Source organism: Urocampus carinirostris, chromosome 13 (assembly GCF_059441175.1).
Source record: "Urocampus carinirostris isolate Australia breed hairy pipefish chromosome 13, RoL_Ucar_1.0, whole genome shotgun sequence".
Classification (NCBI taxonomy): Eukaryota; Metazoa; Chordata; class Actinopteri; order Syngnathiformes; family Syngnathidae; genus Urocampus; species Urocampus carinirostris.
The window spans coordinates 6,210,493-6,225,269 of NC_142361.1; the positions used below are offsets into that span (position 1 = coordinate 6,210,493).

At 36.8% G+C, this 14,777-nt stretch overlaps 2 long non-coding RNA genes across 2 annotated transcripts; both read right to left on the reverse strand.

Moving 5' to 3' along the window:
* Positions 1-5,501: 5,501 nt before the first annotated feature.
* LOC148353576 (uncharacterized) lies at positions 5,502-10,471 on the reverse strand. The gene is made up of 3 exons (XR_015852533.1): positions 9,691-10,471; positions 9,563-9,607; positions 5,502-6,060 (listed from the first exon to the last, which is right to left on the reverse strand). It is a non-coding gene; the product is annotated as an uncharacterized LOC148353576 (long non-coding RNA).
* Positions 10,472-13,152: 2,681 nt separating this feature from the next.
* On the reverse strand, positions 13,153-14,516 carry LOC148353577 (uncharacterized). Its single transcript, XR_015852395.1, has 4 exons — positions 14,405-14,516; positions 14,280-14,309; positions 13,975-13,995; positions 13,153-13,272 (listed from the first exon to the last, which is right to left on the reverse strand). It is a non-coding gene; the product is annotated as an uncharacterized LOC148353577 (long non-coding RNA).
* Between the last annotated feature and the right edge of the window lie 261 nt (positions 14,517-14,777).

Sequence of the window (14,777 nt, forward strand, 5' to 3'; positions counted from 1 at the left end):
AAGTACAGTATTTGCATTTCTTAGAAAGGCTCAAAAAACTATTTTTTTTTAAACTTTCTTGGGGTTTGGGTTTGTTATTTAGGAAGGACCTCTTATTATTTTGACCATTTTCATGCGACTCTAAAAACAAAGACAAGCAACATGTAGAGAAAGTTCAGCTTTACAGCCCCTAGGGAAAGAGCAAGCATATTGTTCGTTTTGTGCCCATGATACCTTGATGAATGAGGCTTTGATATTACCAGAGAAGGCAACGTAACGTTACGTGCAAAGGTTCAAGAGCAGTCAAGATTTTTGTTGCAAATGAAACTCATATACCAAGCTCTTCGTGTTCATAGGTGCTTCTATAAAGAGGTACAACTGTACTACACTATGTCCCATTATTTTTGGCCTTTCAATGTCGACAAAACTGAGGCAGTGGGTAACCACAGAGGTCAGCTAGAGGCGTCATATTTTTTCATTTTCTTTATTGGTTGTTTAATCAATCATGCAATATTTCCTGTCAAATATTTGCCAGATTGGTTCTTCTCTGTAAACCACACAGTAGTGGTAGACTCTATGACATCTTGTGATTATGTTAATGTGCTTCAAACTTTGTCAATATGATGACACAAACAAAGACAATGGACCACAGTAAAATTTTAAAAATATATCTTAATTTTACTCATATACTTTAAATTAGGAACATAACGTCTTTAATACTAAATAAAGGATAAACCTCCTAGCCACAATCTTCCAGCACAAATGTGGGCAAATGTTTTCAGTCACAGGCTTCATTGGATTACATTTGGAAGAGGCGCTAGGGCAGGACAAAAACAATGATTAATTTAATTTTTTTAATCGACTGAGAATCCGAGCACCATTGGTCACACGACACACATCGAGCCAATAGTCAAATTCTTGCGAAACGCGTCCCAGCATTGCATCATCATTGGTAGCAATAGCTTCTGTTATATTTGCCTTCACCTCATTAACGTCTCTTGGAATAGGGGGCTCATTGACCCATATTTTCAATAATCCCCACAAAAATATATCATGGTGTAAGATCTGGAGATCTGGGCACGAAACGCACAATGAATAACGGTCAATGATTCCGTTTTTGCAAATTCAAGCACTTAAAACGCCTTACCTGGTTGAGTGAACGCCAATAATGGGTCTGATAAGAAATAGAAACATCATTAGCCTTACAAATACTTTATGTAAATATAGCTGTAAAATGGCACATTTTCTATCTTGCTACCGTTCTTAGTTAAGGAGATATGGGAAATTCAAAAGTGCCCAAGACTTTTGGAACACCCGTACAAAAGACAGGAGGATTACTTTAAGAATGTAATCTGATAAAGTTACTTGTTACCTGTTAAAAGATGTAATCAGTAATGTAATCTAAATTTTGTACTATTAAAGTAATGTAACTTGATTACTTTAGATTACTTTTGGATTAATCCAATACCAAATATGCTAATAAGACAAAAAGACAGTAAGACAAAATTAGCTATGGTAAATTTAAATAAAATTACTAAATTTTGTTCAAGATAATTAACATCGTAACTTGTCTCAGGGATGGGCAGGGCACCCGTATGACGCGGTCGGGGTAAACCAGTGAAAGCTGTCGGGTCCTGCTGTTGAACAGAAGAGTGTGTTGTGTCACCCTGAACCGAGAGACATGGCCGCTTTCTTGTGTCCCGTTTCATCTGGAGGGACGAAAGCATGACCAACTTGGGTGCCGAGGTGCTTTACTTGTTTGGGTGTCTGGGCATTTGGGTTGGCCATGATCCACAAAATTTTGTGTGTATTTTTTGCTACTTTTTCCTTTTTTTAATTTTCTTTATTTGTATGTGTTTGTCTTGCTGTCAGTCCCCCCTCTCGAGGGATATGGCCAGGCTAGATAGATAGATAGAACACTATAACCTTGAAAAGGAAATGCAGGAAACCAAGATCAGGTTTGTAGTCCAACAAAAAGTGCTCGCAATTTAACCAAATGGTATATATCTCTTCCACATGGGGGCAAAGATACGCGTGTGCTGCATGTGTGGAATCTGAAAGAGACAACCGAGAGAGGAGCGAAAGGACATGACAAATGTAAAGAAAGATAATACGAACGAGGAAAAGAATAAAATGAGTCAAACCTAATGCACACCGGACTTCAATATTGTCCCCTGTAGTGTGTAACAAAAATGCTTTTAGATAAAATTGTAATCCTGCAAAATAATTCTTATTTTTAAAAAATATACGTGCAATTTGATTATGTCTTTTTTATGTATTGTAACGGAATACATACATACATATAGATTTCTAACACTGAACTAAAGTAAAACACTATCCTGACCGGATTTCTAAAGCTGTCTGAAGCTGAGTGTGAATCAGTCAAACGTTTTTTTCCATTCGGCCCCTTTTGGCAAATTACAATTCTGTTCATAATAAACAGGTTCCATGCATGAAATATACATTTAAATGACTATACAGTAGATCTGAAAGTGCAAGTAAGAAACTCGGACGATATATTTGGTTTATGTTGAGAATTAATTCTTTGTACACATCCTATGTTAAGATAGATAGATAGATAGATAGATAGATAGATACTTTATTCATCCCCTAAGGGAAATTCACATTTCCAGCAGCATCCCTGAGCTGAGAACAATACAATAATAAAGCTGCATGAGTTCGAAGAAGCCCACCAAAACTGAGCTGCAGCATTTATTGGGCTGCCCTCAAAGCAATAAAAAATAAATCCACAATACATTTGACCATTCTTTACCCAATTTATGTCATTAATATTTTTATAATTCTGAAGGTAATGAAATGTAAATGTGCAAACATTTTTCCCTACTTTGTAGACACTTGTTTTGTACAGGCATTTGGTACACAATTTATCTCCTCCCCCCTTATTTTCTACCCATATGAATAAAATAATAAAACGTGCTATTCCATGGAATAAATCTGACATAGACTCACCCCTGTTCATATATTACAATTTGGCGTTGTCAATGATATGGTTCTCTGTTGGAAATATGTCCATTCAGTATGGTGTAAACTGCGTTTAAATTTCAAGCCTCACTAGACAGTTGCAACCCTACAAATACTGTATAGATTTCCACTTTATCCATTTAGGAAGCATACCTTATGCATCTATGAAACAAGCATGGATGGCCACGATTGAGAGTAGCAGAAAGACGATGTGCGCCTTCATGTTTTCTCCGACTTTGTGCAGGAGAGTTTGAATTCACATATGCCAGTCAGTGGAAGATAGTTCACTGTGAGGCATCAGAGTTGAATCTAAGGTTTTTAAAAGTCAAGCTGGTTGTGTTGAAACATTTCCGCCCAGTCAACTTCAAAGTGAATTTTTTCTTTAGTTTACCTCATGCTAACATTCCGGCTCGATTATTTGGCTTGTGTTATCAGTTTAATGAACAGTTTTATTCTGGATTTGTTCCATTGATATGATGATGAGCACTTGGTATGGTCCTTTGTCAGTCTCTCTAAATTTGTCATATTAATGTGTCATTACTTACCATTGCAGAATATGCAAATTGAATTTCAGTCAGTTGTCAGATGTCATATTTCAGTGGGCATTTCGCCCTAAAATTCATAGATAAAAAATTGTATATTATCTCTCTTTTCAAAACGTAATTATAGATATCCAAATTTTTGTGGTTACCCCCTCGAGAATTATCCAAATGAAAAAAATCTTAGATGTAAAACCTTCTGTCTGTGTGCCTTTACCTCTGTCCGGAATCCCTCCAAAATATTTGGATGATTTGAAGGACGGGAGGCGTGTTTCTCCTTGCATGTTCTAATCAACATCGGGGTTGCGAGAATTGATGTGAAAACAAGTGCTGAAACGTTGAAGTTTTCATGACAGTAAAACAAATCAAACAAAACACAGAATATACTCTGCGCTAGTGAATAAAGAACATACCTGAGTCCTTCATAAAAAGTGATAAAATGGCTGAATGGTATTATTATAGGGAAATGATCATGGTTTAAAAAAATGGTGTATGATTTCCATACCCCTTAAGGCTGATCTGGTATTTTGTAACCTTGATGATTTGCAATAATAATAAGAGGGAGATCAAGGAAGGCCTTTAATGGGATTAATTTTTTTTATCTGATGGCTTCTCTACTGGACCTCTTTGCAAGGTCAAAATCCATTTTCTGTACTTATTTTGAGTGTCTACTGAAGTTAAAATTTAAAGGGAGAGTTTTTTTTTATTATTTAGTCCCACCCTGGGGTAATAAAAAAAATATCGATTTAAAAACTAGCCAAAAATACATGATCTATCTTACCAATGTTAATTTTAATTAAAAATCATACGTCGAGAAATTCTAATTTCATTTACACAGCGGAATTCCTTTAGATCACCGCCATGTTTGTCTTCAGTCTTGTTGTTTGCTGTGCCACCGGTTTTTGTCTGCATTAGACAACAGTGCCATCTCGTGATCAAATATTGTACACTAGGGCTTTGACAGAATATCAGGACCATCCTATGAGGTTTTAGGCACAGACTCACAGACAAGACACATTGTGTTAGTCGTGGTCTCGGAGCCCCTCGGTGTCACCTCTGGCGTTCAATGGGGGTCATTACTTGACCCCCTCGTTTTCCTATACAGTACATTGTATATATATGTATATATGTATATATATATATATATATATATATATATATATATATATATATATATATATATATATATATATATATATATATATATATATATATATATATATATATATATATATATATATATATATATATATATATATATATATATATATATATAATATTTAAACAAAAAAATCAATCGACCACTTAAACTGAAGAGGCAAGTTTATATCCTTTATCCTCCCACCACTCTGACCAGCCCCTCGGCACTTGTCAAGGAACACAGACTGTTCCTTTGTTTCACACATGCAAGATAACATATCTCACGCTCAGGTGTTATCACATAGATTATTCACTCTAAATGAATTAATGCATAGTATTTAATGCATATGTACTGACATTCTTTCATTATTTTTTAGGACAATGCTAAACAGAATTCTGACCAAACGTTGGATAAGCCTATAGAAACCTTCATATTTCTTGGCCACTGCGATCTTGAGACCTTGCAAACTAACACTTACCTGAGACACTTCATATCTATTTTGTTTTTGTTTTTTTTATTTCTGGGTACTGTCCAAGAGCATGGTGTATTGCAAAAAGAATTTAACTAATTAAAATGAATTAATTCAGGATCTAAATAATCAGCAAATTTTATCTGAATTCTGTGCTTACGTTTGCCTCATTCTATTACATGCCACTGTACTCATTTCTGAGAAAAGTAATTGTGTTCCGGCAACGTGTTCCTTTGTATCAGGTTAGTCTGGAAATGTGTTTTTTCCGGGTGGTTGTCACAAATGAGTCAGTACTATTTCCATGCATCCACTTTTTAAAGAGTACATTTATTTACCAAGCATTGTCTTTGAAGCGATGTGATTCAATCCAACCCTGTTTTCTGTTGTCGCTTTATGTTTCATGCACTAATTCATCTGCTAATAATAGAGCAAAGAGAATTTATTGAACACTCAGAGACACTTACAAGTGATTGGTGTAAAGTGTAAAGGTTGATGGAGGAGATAGATCATGTAACTTAAATGTGGTGCCCGCAGACATCCCGAAGCCCGACCACCTGAGTAGACCGCAGACTGGCTCTGAAAATAGCTCACCAGTGATAGGTCATAGTGATTTCCTGGGAAATTTGCAAATACAAGCTTGTCGTCTTGGTAAGTGAATATATTGAGCAATCTTCAAAGACAAATCAGCAAAGTAGAATAAGAGTATTAATAGTAAAAGTTGGCTAGTTAGGAGGACTTGGACGGGGGAGTTGAGAAGGGCACTGGGAAATGGGGTAATCCTGCCATTTCTTGGAAAAGGGGAGGGGCTGCAGGTTCCTAACCATGACAAAATGTGTTGGTAGGCTCTGCTATTAAGTGTCTTTGTTAATTTAAACTGTGTTTTGCACTGAAGCCTGGAGGCATTCCTTCTCTTATGATCAAGTCGTGGTCCGCTCCCACAACGTTTTCTCCTGCAAAGAAATTGTTAGACAATATTTGTGCTCGGTAAGTCATAATCAGATATACATTAAAGACTAAGAAGACACAACAAGTCAGGCTTTATGATTTGTAGTGAGTTTTCCAGGTTAAAATTAAAATCAACAATTTTGTGGTCACTGTCAAGTTTGAATTGTTTAGTTTTTCAAATCTGTCATTTGTAAACATCCAGGTTTCATTCACTGTTGTGTAGAAATTGTGTTCTTCAACTTTTCAACATTTGTACTAGACTCTACGGCTGGGGTCTCAAACTTGTTGGAGTATGGTCTTATTCCCCCGCCTTAATATGAATATTTCAAGCCACCGTGTGTAACATTTGACGATTAGATGGCACTGTTGTCGAATGCAAATTAAAAACAAAGACATTGCAAGCAGCAACGCAGCAGACAAACTTGGCGACACCATAGGTAATGTTTTATTTGTTTTGTTTAGTTTTTTTACTGAAGGCACTAAATATTATACACTGGGACAATGTGTGTGCATAATGTTCAGTGAGTCCTAGTGGTAGAAATAATTATTAGTTGAATAAGACTATTTTGGGCAGCAAGCCAGCGCAGTGGTTAGCGCATGTGCGGTACAGTTCTGAGGTCATGAGATCAAAACCTCCTGTGTGGAGTTTGCATGTTCTCCCTGTGCTTGCGTGGGTTTCCTCCTGGCACTCCGGTTTCCTCCCAAATTCCAAAAACATGCATGTCAGGTTAATTGGACAGTCCAAATTGTCCCTTCATGTGAATGAGCGAGCGAATTATCTGTCCCTGTTTGCCCTGCGACTGGCTGGCAACCAGTTCAGGGTGTCCCTTGCCCACTGCCCGAGGATGGGTGAGATGGGCTCCAGCACCCCCGCGACCCTACTGAGGATAAGCTGTGCAGATAATGATGAATGAATAATGTTAATGATGTGTATTTAAAAAGATAAGCAAAACTACATTAAGTAAGATTTTATTTTCAAAATAATAGGTTTAGAAATTTACATTTATTTTACATAACATGAGCCTTACTTAGAGGTAGCTGCCATAATTATCCACCATGGGTTGAAAAAAAACACAAAAGGCAATTCCCCAAAAAATGAAGAAAAAGGATATGGTTTGGTAGTATTTTGTATTTTTCCTTGTGCTTTTAAGCACTTGTATTCAGTGTCACTACAACAGGGGTCTACAACTTTGCTCCCGTGGGCGCCAGTTTGCCGCCCATAGACCACCTGAGTAGCCGCGGACTGATTCTGAATATATTTAATGCGTCATTGTGATTTCTTTTAGAAATGTTACTCCTAACTGGCATGATGTTTAGTGGTATACTGAGCCTATTTTAACCTGATACCACAGTAACAACATAGTAATAACATGTTATTTTAAAAATTCACATAAAACTGGTAGTGATATGTGCTGATTGGTCAAAAAAAAGTAGCTGTCAGCTTTAAAAAGGTTGGTTACCCCTGCACTACAAAATACAGTGACGTTGAGTGGTCAAATACACATTGTCCCTTTAACGTAAATGCAGACAAATTATGGATTAATTTAAAACTGATTGATCGATACTCATATTAATTCTTGATGTATTATTGTTCTGAACTTTTTTTGTGTAGCAATTTTTAAAAAAAGATCAAAGAGTGGAATTTTCATATAAAAAAATGTCTCTTGGAAAACAGGATTTTGTCCAACCTCACTCAGACCAGAGCTCCAGTAGCATCCATGTAACTTGTGTTTGAGACCCCTGCTCTTGTGTCTTATGTTCAGTGTTGGGCATGTCACTTTAAATAGGTAATTAGTTATAGTCAGTGTTCCCTCTAAGCTGCACGCGTGCGCAATTGCGCACTGCTCGCACATTCTCAGCGCACAAGATAATCTAGCCAGCGCACAAAAATGAGGGCTCAAAATTACTAATTAAGAAGCGACTTAAGTACAGTGCATGAAGGTAAAAATACACGGGTTCCCCTGACGTTGTGTCCTAAATGCGGTATTTTGAAGTCGAGTCGAAGTAGAACGAAGTTGAGTAAAGTTAGTGGAGTTTGTCGAGAACCGGCTTCTTCGGGTCGGCACACTAAAAGGAACCGGCTCTTTCGGGTCTTAAACGGCTCTTCAGGTTGTTTTTGCTTCTTTAATCCCAACATGACCAAATATTATGTAAAATTATGCAAAAAATGTCTTAAAGGAAAGGGGGAATAGAACAAAAAAAAAATATCAAAATGTAAAAGTAGTGCAAAGTGAAAAGAAACAAAAGGAAGAGAAAAAAAGAAGGAAAACATTTGAAAAAAGTAACAGCTCAGAAAAAATAAACACAATGAGATTTTTTTTAAGGAATTTAAAAAAAAAGTAGAAAAAAACATGGAAAAAAGAAGAAAAAGTTTGTGTTGCATTCAGATAATTTCTAATTATATCAAGTGAATCTTGTTGCCAACATTGTACTTCCACTAAAAAATGTGATTAAGTACAGTTCTGTATCTTACAACCGACTGAATAAGCCCCCCAAAAGTTATGTGACAAAATATATCAAGAAATAAAAAGAAATGGATATCTTGTGAAAGAATTGTAAGAACAAATGACGTTTGTAGGCCGTACAACCTTTGCAATAGTACATGAGTCAATTCATTCAAAAGAAAAAAATAATTTTGCATTGCCGGAAACTCAGCAAAATGTAACTTGATGTCAAGTTTTGGACATGTTTGATAGTTAATTATCTTGCCACACTTGGGATTATGGTTGCTCACCGTTGTTTCAAACGTTGCTCACCGATTTTGTGTGAACGCTCAGACCCGTGGAAAATTAGAGGAAACTTTGGTTATAGTTACCAAATACTTCTTCCAAAAAAGTAACGGAGTTAGTAACTGAGTTACTCTATAGTAAAAGTAACTAGTTACCAGGGAAAGTAACTATTACCGTTTCTTCAAAAATAAATTGTACTTCAAAAAAATTTAATACTTTTTAGAGAAGCGGCTTTTTCGGCCTGGCTCATTAGAAAGAGACGGATCTTTCAGCTCCCGAATGGGTCTTTGGGTTGTTTTGGTTCTTTAATCCTTATTTTACCATTTATTATGTATTATTATGAATGACTTAAAAAGGGGGGATATAAAGCAAAGTTAACACTCCAACGTTAACACTAAAATACACAGTAAGTAAATTAAAATATTAATAAATCTACCACAAAGATAAATAGTAATAATAATAATAATAATGATAATAATTTTTACATTTTTATATTCAAAAAATTGAAAGTCAACAGCACAAGATCCTCAAAACTTGTTTGAGCAATCACAGGAGAAAAATAGCGTCTCGACGGGAACAGACTCTTGACTGGTTGGAAGCCAGCTCCCACCTTTAAGAGCCGGCTCATAAACACTTTTCTTTCACAAACGCCACGAGTCGGGATGCTCAAATTTTTCTTGAATTAGCCCTCATTCGCTTTTGCTATTTCCATACAAGAACAGCATAATCAATAGATCGTGTAAAATGGTGATTTCTGAAAAACAATCTAAACACTCACCCTCCTTCAGGTTCACAAAGTCAGCAGTGTCTTTGATTTCGCTCCCTGTTGGTGGAAAAGTGAAACATTTCAGTATTGGGAAAGTTTTTTTTCCTTTCTGTTCTTTCTGTTCAAAATTGGAAACATACCAAAAGCCGCCGTGAAACAGGCAGCCGCGATAATCAGCATCAGGAATACGTGTGACTTCATGATTTCTTTCCCTCTCAGCGTCAGTTGACTGAAGGCCACTTGAAGTAAACTTAAGTTGCTTTTTCTTCTGCTGGGTGTATGACTCATCTCTGTCGTCCTTAAGGGACATTTTATTGCATTCTAGTCACTTTATGTTGTTGTCGAGTTTGTTTTACTGGTTTGTTTGTGAAGATTTGTTTGTGGTTGTGGTGTCCTGATTAATCACTCTTAGCTGTTATATAAACCAGTAATGTTGTATTGAATTTTTGGGCGGGTGACACATCATAACCACCCACTCTGTCACTCCAAAGTCACATTTTATTGCATACTAGTTAACACCCGTGAGCAGAGCAGTTTACGAGTTACATTTACCCCGTTGCATTTAATCGAGTAAGTTCTGGGACATTTTGGGCTTTGAGTAATATATTTAAATCACTCTACATTTGACTTTTACCTGAGTAGATTTTCAAAGAAACTCTGCTACATTAAGCTTCATTGTACCTGATACTTAAATCCCCTCCATGTAAATACGTATCTGTCTGTCTCTGCTAGGGCGAAAATTATTTTGTTTGAGACCTCGTCACTTTTTTAGATTTTTACCAGTGATCCAAACAACCACCGAGGAGCACTTGTGAGAAAGGTTAGCGACGATTTTTTTTTTTTTTTTTTTAATTTTATTTTATTTAATGTACTGTATACGGAGGGTAAACAGATATAGCCTCAATTTAGAGGTAAGATCGGACCAAAAAAAAACAACATTCACCCGACCCGAACCGACTAATTAACTTGATTGACAGGACCGCGCCTCAAGCAAACCTGAAATGTAATATTTTTTTCAGGCCGCCGCTAGACTAATTTACTTGATTTTGCAGGACCAGCTTGAAAAAAAACGGAAATTTCATATTTTGTCTGTGAAGACTTGTGATCTATAAGTTTCACCCTTTTCTTCATGAAGATTTCATGGCTTACAACTTTTAGTATGACTTAAGCAGAAACAAACATATGGTTTCTTAAGGTTAAAATAATGTACATTATTTTATGAACGTGATAAATGCATTTCATCAACGAAATAACACTGGGACTCAGAATCAGATGCCAGACAACAAGCACGAAAGAGATATCTCAATGCGCATTTGTATAATTACATGGAGAAATACTGCAGCCCACTAGGTTCTAAATAGACTTGTGCAGCTCAAATAAATGGGAAAAGGTAAATGAAATTGTTAGAATAGAATAGAATATTGAATAGAATATACCTTTATTATCATTGTTACAAAATGGGTTGAACATATTGTGACTACGAAATTGGACGTGGCACTCCATTTTCCCATTTAACAGTAAGGATAAAAAAAACTATTAAAAAAGATAAAAATGATAATTTACACAATATTTACACAAGAAAGCGCAGGCTTGTAGAGGCAGAAGATATTTACATTAGGTGTTTACTTACAGTTTTGAGATCGTATGAGTGCAATATGCGGTAGTGCAAAATAGGCAACATTATGCAAAGTAAGCATAGGATGAATACAATTATACATCTCTATGAGGTAGTGTGTTTGCTGCATGAGGTAGTGTGTTTGCAGGTATTCTTCCTTAAAGGGCATTTGTGGAGAGTTTCAGTTTTTTGTGCGGTGTGTGGTTAGGTTGGTGATGGCTCTGGAGAAGAAACTGTCTCTGAATATGTTTCTTTTTGTTTTGTATGACCTGTAGCGTCTGCCGGAGGGCAGCAGGTCAAATGGGTGGTGGCCGGGGTGAGAAGAGTCATCGATGATGCTTCCTGCTCTGCTGAGGTAGCGAGAGCAGGCAATGTCCTCCAGACTGGTCGGAGAGCAACCAACGATTCTCTGGGCTGTGTTAATGACCCTCTGAAGTGTTTTCCTGTCTGCTGCCGTGCTCCCAGCACACCACACCGTAATGCAGTATGTCAGAATGCTCTCCACTGTGGCTCTGTAGAAGTACACTAGCAGCTGCTGTTTCAGATGATTTTTCCTGAGCACTCTCGGGAAATGGAGTCGGTGCTGGACCTTCCGTACCACCGCTCTGGTGTTTGCAGACCAGGAGAGGTCGTCGGAGATGTGCACCCCCAGGAAAAGTCTTTGTTTGTAATGAGTGGGGCTCCAGTATGAGTGCTTTTGTTTTTGTGGTGTTCAATATAAGGTTATTTTTTATAGTTTGAGAATGGAAAAATCATAAACTAGATCAGACCTGGGCACTCCGGTCCTGGAGGGCCGTATGTTCTGCATGATTTTTGAGGTTTCTCTGATCCAATACATGTGATTCCAATCACCAGTATCGTTAACGAGCACTTGCTAGCTTGCTAACGAGGTTATAATTTGTATCACCTGAGTTATAGAAAAGAAAACTTTAAAATCTGGCAGGACGTATGGCCCTCCAGGACCGGAGTGCCCAGGTCTGAACTAGATAATAAACAACATTCTAACTTTACTCATCCCGGTGTTTCAGCTCACCTGTTTTTAGTTTATCTTTTAATTCTCTCTGCTCCATTTTGGCAGTCAAAATTGGGGACGGGGAGAATCTAAAATAAATAAACATGGTTAATCTTTTGTTTTCGTTTAGTAATTTGAGGGAGATTTTTTCTAAGTTTACCCGTCATGTTTGACAGGTTCGCTCCTGGTTTAAATTAAATTGCGGCATTAACCACAGAACCAATACTATCTTAAGAGAGAGGCGCAGAGAGACAATGGAGAACAATGACGAGTGGATTAAAAAAAAAAACACTGAAGATAAGTGGTGCAAATAATGGATGGATGGATGGATGGATTGAAAGGTTGTTTTAAAAATAAACACTCACTACATGCTACAGTTACTCAGAGTAGTTTTTTCACCAAGTACTTTTTTACAAGTAATTATTTGGAAGAATACTTTTTACTTCTTCTTGAGTCCTGTTAATCTAAAGTAACAAAACTTTTACTTTTAGTAAAATCTTTAGCTACTCTACCCAACCTCTAGCCGCAAACAAAGCAAAGGTGGTGATAATGTTTTCGTTTGCGGTCTATTGTAAGTATGTGTGTATAGTATAACTGTTTGTTTCTTTGTTTGTATGATTGTTGTTTCTTGCTTGTCTGTTTGTATTTTGTCCACCCGAAAAAGGGGCAAGGATTTGAGTTATAACCACCATCTTTCAGAGACAGTCAGGTAGGTTACCCCAAATGTAAAAACTGCTATTAAAAACAGCTCTTTTGGTATTTTTGGTTTTGCTTTCCTCCCCAGGAAGCACTCTCCCAGTCCATAACAGGCTTGGCCCGGATCACAATCTTTCAGAAGCATTCATGTAGGTCACTCTAGACGTCAAAATGCTAAATGCTTGCTTATTTTGACAAAAGCTCTCATGGCATGTTAAGAAAACGCAGAGGAACCAATTAAGGGAAGATTTATTGTGACATTAAAAACGTTTCCTTTGGATTTTCCACAGAATCATCCTTTGGTTTCCTGGTCCCTACTCTTTCCACCCGATTTGTACAATCTGTTGAGATGGCGTCTTCCTCGGAGGAATGGAGGTGGGTCCAGATGAACTGCTTTGACTGCAAACGAATTGTGAACAAATGTTATGGGTTTTTTTGCTATTTGGATTTGGTCAGATGAAGATCACAAACATTTAGGCCAGGGGTCGCCAGCTGAGAGCTACATTCAGGGTATGTATGGGTGCTTGAAATCCTTGAAAATGCTAGAAATTGGAAAATGAATTTTGCTGATGCCTCAGAACGATTATATTACCTGATGCAATTAGTAACATGCAACAGGTAATTAGTTATTACTGATTGCCTATTCCACCCACCCAATTGTAGTTTGTTTCATATATAACGATCCACCCACCCTTACTTTCAAGAAGAATAGACCTTTGCAGTATAGAAGACAGGAAACGTAAACATTTGTAAAATTGCCTAAGAACTGAATCGCCCGTGGACTGGATCTGAAAATAGCCCACCACTAATTTTGATTTTCTTAGAAATGTACTTCCTAACAGTTATTTGTTTTTAGTGGTCAACAAGCCTATTTGTATGATAACGTAAATAATTACACCCTACAAATAACATGAGAATAACATAGTAACGACATATTAATAACATGTTATTTTATAAATGCTATGGAACTGGTAGCGATTTAAGTTTTAATATACAAAAAGTGTGTTTCCTCATAAAAAAAAGGTTGCTGACCCCTGTTCTAAATCAACAGTTGATGCAAAATATGAAATGGTAGCACGCCAACAATGGACAGTAACTCACCATTATTGGCTTCTTTAAGGCCTGTTTGGGGAATAAGGAAACATTTTTCACTCGTTGTTTCGTTCAATGACAGACTTTTTTAACTTAAAATATATTTTTTTCAGTCACTTTTTCCTTTTTTGATATTACTGTGTACTTCATATGTTTCTTTTCCAACCTTTTAGGCAATTTTAAGCTTACTGTTACATAATAATTGGCAATACAACCCCGAGCAAAAAGAGCTCTCTTTTTATTGAGCCGAGCCAAAAAAGACGGAAATTTCCATCTCTAGTTGGGAACTTAAGGTGCATTTTTAAAAGACTTACCTTCAATCATATTGTTCATCTCTTCGATCTCTGTAGGAAGAAATATAAATATTCACATTATCGGTATTAAGGAATATCCTTTAATTTATTTTAACTGTTTATCCAAAAAGAAACAGGGAAGTTACCTAGAGCATCCGTGAAAAATGTTGGGATGGCCACAAGTGCTAGCAGTAGGAAGATAATGTAAACCCTCATGATTTTCTCTCCTCACTGCAGGATATTGTGAGCTTGCTTTATGATTATCCGTGATTTAATATCACACAGGGTGTGTTTATAAAATCTGAAATACCGCCCCTTCGCTTTGGAGGTGAAAATTCCTTCTGGTACGACTTGTGTCATGCATGCAATCTAAAGACATAGTGATCACGTAATAATGGTGGGGAAATAACAAAAACGTCTCAATTTTGGTGGGGACACGTCTCCTGCGTTCATGCCAAAACTTCGCCCTTGATGCAATCATGATGCGCACGTTCAAAATAAATGGGAAAGCATTTAAAA